A 6,297-nucleotide genomic window follows, 5' to 3' on the forward strand; every position below is an offset into this window, starting at 1 on the left:
TAACTTCAATATGTGCTGCTGAACTGATGTTACTGATGGGCGGCAAACCTTTGGAACCATGTCCATTGGTTACCAGTGAACACACAGTAGCACTTAAACTAAATAGTAGTTTGAGTTCTTAAGAACATCTGCTGCGAAATCCTTGAAGAAGCTAAGATTATGAGGCATTACAGGGTTGCTGGGGATAGAAACATACAGTCGCGTCTGGAAACCTGCAGCTTGTAGCCGACTTGTGCGCATATTGCAGAGCGGTTTTCTGCTGGCTGACGCACACATGGCAGCGCCTCGCAGTGTCCTCGGAGGTGCAGCTGCATCCACTGATAAGACACTCTTGACGCTCCACCTCGAAGTTAAAATGATCTGGAATGAGTTGAGCTATCTCCCTCTGTGCACCCCACCCCCACCCCCACAAACACACATTTCCACAGCGATCAGAAGCCACTGGCTAACGCTTCAGTGAGACTCAACCTGACATGAGCTGTGAACGTTCCTTAAACTGAACTTTAATTCTAAACTACAGAGGTCATGAAATGGGAAGTTTCTTCCTTAGAATGAAAATAAAAACACACAGCACCCAAAGAAAACTAGCTGGATATCTTAATAAACAAACACACACACACACACACACACACACACACACACACACACACACACACACACACACACACACACACACACTCACGACCATGTGAATGTCTCTTCAGATCTTGAAGAACATTCCATTATTGATGAGACCACATGTGTTGTACCTTTATTGGGGCAGGGAGAGACTCAGGTCTGCTTGACTCAGCATTCCTCTGTCCATGGCTCTGTCTTTTAGCCTCTGTCAGCACTCTGTGTGTGTGTGTGTTTGTGTGTGTGTGTGTGTGCATGTGCGTGTTTGTACAGACGCACAGAAATCGGAAAACGAGAAAGACAAACACAGACACTGAACCTCCGCCGGCCAGCCTTTACAGGAGAAACAGCAGCCCAGGTCTGTGTACAGCCAGCAAGTCAGCACATGACAAACACACTTTTTTTGATCCTCTGCCCTCCCCTCCTTAGTATATTAAGAAAGAAAAGTTTAAAAATACAAATTACCTAAAAAAAAAAAAAAAATTTGGTAAACTAACAAAGCACAAACACTTTTCATCCCTGCCATCAAACTCAATGAATTTCGGAAAGCTGCATCGTGACCAACAGAAGAGTCAGAGCACCACTACAAATAACTAACAAGATTATATTGATAATTCACTCACTTGTGGACTCCTTTAAGAGCCAAATTTGATGAAAATGGCATCTCAACAATCACTGTCTTTGTAACATTTGCTAATTACCAGATAATGAAATGTACAGGTGAACAAATCAACGAAACATGTCCAGTTTAGCTTTGCAGGTGAGAATTTGTGTTGATCCTTTGTAGTAGTTTTCAGTTTCATCTGACTGTTGTGTTACACTCGGTGTGATAAAACAGATCCGCAAGGCTCTCACTGTCGTTATAACACCTTTCAGGAAAATGAGCAACGCCATCCCTGTAGCACTGAATGTAAATGCGCGACTCTTTCAAGAGAGCCGCACGTAATGAGTTTCTGATGAATTCGTGCTGTTTCGTCTCCAGTCAAGCTGATTGTTTGTGGCAGACCAAAGCAGCCAGCGAGCCCAACGGTCCGTCCGCGTGTGCAGCTGAGGGTGATGGAAACGCCATTAGCCGCCGAGCACTTGATCATTAACCAGTAAAGGACAAAGTCAGATCTGGACTTGATGATAGGAGTGGCTGAAAAGTAATGATTCGCGTTGCACGCTCTCCAAAACATTCTCCAATTTCCATGGAAATCCTCAAATGAAAGATGATCAAAAGGGTTGATTTATTTATTTATTTATTTATTTATTTTTTCAACTTGAAGCCTGCCACCACTTCCATCCAGTGTCTGTGATCCTGGCTCCTCTCAGCCTGCCGCCCAGCCAGACTCATCAGCCATGGAGAAGTGCCCAGAAGGTAAATGAAACCACTCCGGCTTGAGAGGCACAGTTCCTCAATTGCTTTCACACACACACACACACACACACACACACACACACAGACACACACACACATTGACCCACACACGCACACGTCTCGTGCTCTGCGTTTAATCACACGCTCAAACACATGAAGGACCTTTTGCCATACTGATGCTTGTTTCTAAATCTGTGGCTAAAATGAGGATGCAAATAAAAGACAACAAGCAGAGTTAAAATCCTTTTGCATTTGTGTGTGTGTGTGTGTTGCTGCAAGTAAACGAACGAACCAGTAACCCAAATGTGACATCGCCATGGCAACAACAACTTCACACATCGCAGACTGCCACATATAGTAGGGAGTGACTCAACATACGGGGACGTCGTGGAAGACGATTACAACTTTTGGTTCCTCCTCGACCCACTTTCCCCACACTGAGGGGATCAATAACGATTTGGCTCCATCCAGTCTCGGTTTGAAAGGAAGGTGACATTTTCTTTCACTAGGGGGGCTTTCACACAGTTCTGTTTGAAACTTTTCTTTTTTTTTTTTTTTTTCAATAATGTGTGCTGTTCCCATTTTATGATCCCAGCTGTCACGGGGGGGCAAAGTGGATAATCCAGCAGCACTCATTGTCTCTGCCAGTTAAACTAATTATGCTAATGTCGCCAGTTTGCTCTCTGATTTTACCTCTCCGAATAAAATTGATTTTATTCGGCAAATTATTAAGCGAGTTCGATCATGTTTTTTTTAAAATCAGTTGTCACATTTTCTGTTTTAATGAGGGCACAGTTTCATTGTCATCAGATTAAAAAACAAAAACTGGACTGAAGAGGAATCGGTTTCTGTCTGTTTCCAGTTTTCAAGCTGAGCCAAGTCTTGAATTTTGAAACGCGCCGCTAACAGTGTTAGCCACATATTTGCTCAATCGTGTGTGCACGTGCAAGCATGCACATCAACACACACACGTTGAAGCCCACATCAGGGGACCCCCCCGACCCCACCCCTCCTCTCTTCGCCCCCCAGCTGCTGCTCTGTTGTAATTTATTATCGCTTCTGTACCCAGTGGAGTCATGAAATCAGCCTGGCCTTTGAGACATAGACTCCTACACACACACACACACACACACACACACACACACACACACGTGCACACATGCCACAGTCACCCCAGCCTGCTACCCAGTCAGACCTCTTTGCCTTAATTAGTATGGGATCCCAGGGGGGGCCACACCAGGGTAAAGTACACTGGATGGATGAATGATGTGACAAATCTGAGACTGTCCGGAAAAAGAAAGAGAAAAAAAAAAATCAGGGGAACAGATGTTCTGCAAATAAAAACTTGGAAGAGTTGCCTTAATTTTTTCGTCATGTCTCAGATTTGACATTTAAGAAATATCGCTTTAAGATGGACAAATACGACCCCCTCACCCCGCCATCCCATCTCACATCCGAGGATCTTTTAAATCCCCAAAGCCACCCAAGAGTGTGTCCGTCCACACTTTGTTGTGTTGGCAGCACATGCGACCTCTGAATATTTCATGCTGCCAAAACCCAGAACTCCCAGCTCCGACAGTGTTTAACCTGCACAACATATGTATGCAAACTGATACATAATTCATCCATGTACAATTTCTGTCAGGTCAAAATGTCCTGTTTGTTCTTATTTTTAATGTGTTTTCAAGTTTGTACAATTACGTAAATTATATTCTTTTTTTTTTTTTATCAAGTGAAATTTTCCAGTATAAATCATGAATAGTGGAGTTGTGAACTTATCTTGTGCACGTTTGCTCTTTGCAACCTCTACTCACACTTGCACTCACAAACACACTCGTGCACTCTGGGACAAATTGCACCATAATCACGCCTAAGGTAGAGGCGATCAATTTTTTAATGGATCCAATGTTTTATTCATAGTACCTATCCACTCTTGGATATGGCAGAGTACACAGGAAAAAAAAAAGCCAGAGAACGAGCACATGGTAAAACTGGCTATTAGCAATTTCATACGCTCAGGCAAATTACACATCTCACTAGCTTTGAACACAGAGGAATTTCAGGCATCAACTATACAGAAATACGGGGCCCATAAATAATTTCATAAATATGTATGTCATTTCCCTTTCTGCTCGGTGCTTTGTTTTTTGGGTTGTGCTGGGCACGGAGATCCTGATTAAATAAAACAATGCATGTGGATCTGAAGCTGCGAGAGTGTGAGAAAAGAGACAGTGGGCAGAGAGGGCGTCGTCTCCTGAGTGAGGCCAGTAAGACTAGTTATTCTGTCCTAGAAATCTATTTACATCACTGGAAACCTCCACCTGATCATCTTCACCCACTGCGAGAGGAGAAAGCAGGAGCACTATCAAACAGTTCTCCTTCCTCCTGCTGGTTTCGCCCTCCAGTGTGTGAACACAGCTTCACTTCAGTACTTCTGTTTGTGGAACAAAATGAGGATTTAAAAAAAAGAAAAAACGAGGTTGAAGAAATTGGGGTCGAAAGCAAAAGTAGTGATATATGATGGCAGTCTGTGTGTCACAACGGTTACACTGATTAAAACACAGTGCCAGGAAAATAATCCCTTTTTACAAAGAATCATCATTATCAAACCCATAACCAGTGTGTTATTCCAGAGAATATAACAACAACTCCATTAAAAATGAATAATAATTTTGATGCAGAACATTAATGATCAGTGCCTAAAGAAGCAACACATAAAATTATACAATGATCCTATGATTATTTTATCTAGAAGTCTTTGGGTTTAGCGTGCACGAAGACATTCCTTATTGTAGCATGAATCTTTCCCTTTGATCAGTAAACTCTACAATTCAATATACTTTTATCTCTATGAATGGCTCTGTTATCAGACATCTGTAACCAATAATTTTAATCGGATCACTTTAATCCAATCACCCTATAATCCTGCCAATACCTGCCCCCGTCTTCTTCCTGTTGTCTGCACGTCTTCTCCTCTACGTATTTATTAATGCAGGACGCCGCAGGCTTTAATTTATCACTCTCTCCCTGCTGGACTTGAAGTGACAGATTTATTAGATAGCCGTTTGCGGCTGCATGTAAGGCTGCCAGTCGAGGGTCGGTGAGACGGACGGAGTCAAAGCTGTTCGATGACCTCTCGGTGATAATGACCGTACAGGAGAGAAGGACGCCGAGGAGGACAGCCAGGCAGATAAAGAGACGGGGGACAAGGCGGTGGGCGGGAGATGGGGGAGGAAGGGCTGGGTGGTCAGTTATCGGGCGGATGAGAGGACAGCTAACAGACATTTCTATTCTGTTCTTTAACGTTTCTGGTTACGCTCCTGTTCATTCTTGGGATGGACAATATGTACAAGTTTTAAAAGGTAACAAAACGACGGCAAGAAAAACATTTTTAAAAAACCTCCACTTTTCATCTTTATAAATCTTTGCTTTTTTTTTTTTTTGTTTTATACAAATGAAACACCTGAAGCGAAACATGCTAATGTACTGGCACTGATGGGTCGTGTTTCTTTTGGAGCAGACCAGCTGCTTCCTACTGTTTCTCGCCTTTAATTAAAGCTAAGATAACTGTCTCCCGGGTGTCGCTACATTTAATTGTGTGACACTGGTTTATATTTTGACTTAAGAGTGAAATTCCCATTACAAGGCAATATAGATATATACAAATAGAACCATAATATCCTTTGGGGATAAAATCCAAGAATGACAATGGGATGATATCCTTTCATAGACAACAACAAGATTATTTGAATGGTCAGTTTTATTGTTTTCCTGATGTTTTTCATAAATGTGATCTGGTCACAAGTTTAGATTAAAAAAGTGTTTTTGCTTTAATACCACACAACTCACTCGGCTCATCCTCCTCATCAGGCTGCTATAATAGTCGGCCACCCAACCCTGTCCTGAGCTTGGGCTTGTGCTTTGCCCCGTGATCGACTCATTTCTTCCAGCTCTTTCATCACAGTCAGGTGCTCTTTGGTGTTTCAGTCCATCTCATGGCAACGTTGGCTATTCTGTCATTGGACGTCTTTAGGACATGACCAAGCCTCATGCGGCTCTTTGACTGTATAAACATGATACATCAACTCAAGAATACCTTCCCAAATAAAAATCTGTCTTTAAGCCATGCATAGATTTCTTTGTTGAAGATTTGTTTTAATCTTATAGCTGTAGCATTGTTGTTCAGTAGTTGAGTGAAATGAAAATCAGCTAAGCACTTTGTGTTCAAGGATGCAGCTCACATTTTGAGACGATGCCATGCAGGAAATTGGAATATTTCCGATGATTTTTGCAACCTCTGTACAACAAGCAGGAAAACATGA

This window comes from Salarias fasciatus, chromosome 10 (assembly GCF_902148845.1).
Source record: "Salarias fasciatus chromosome 10, fSalaFa1.1, whole genome shotgun sequence".
Taxonomy (NCBI): Eukaryota; Metazoa; Chordata; class Actinopteri; order Blenniiformes; family Blenniidae; genus Salarias; species Salarias fasciatus.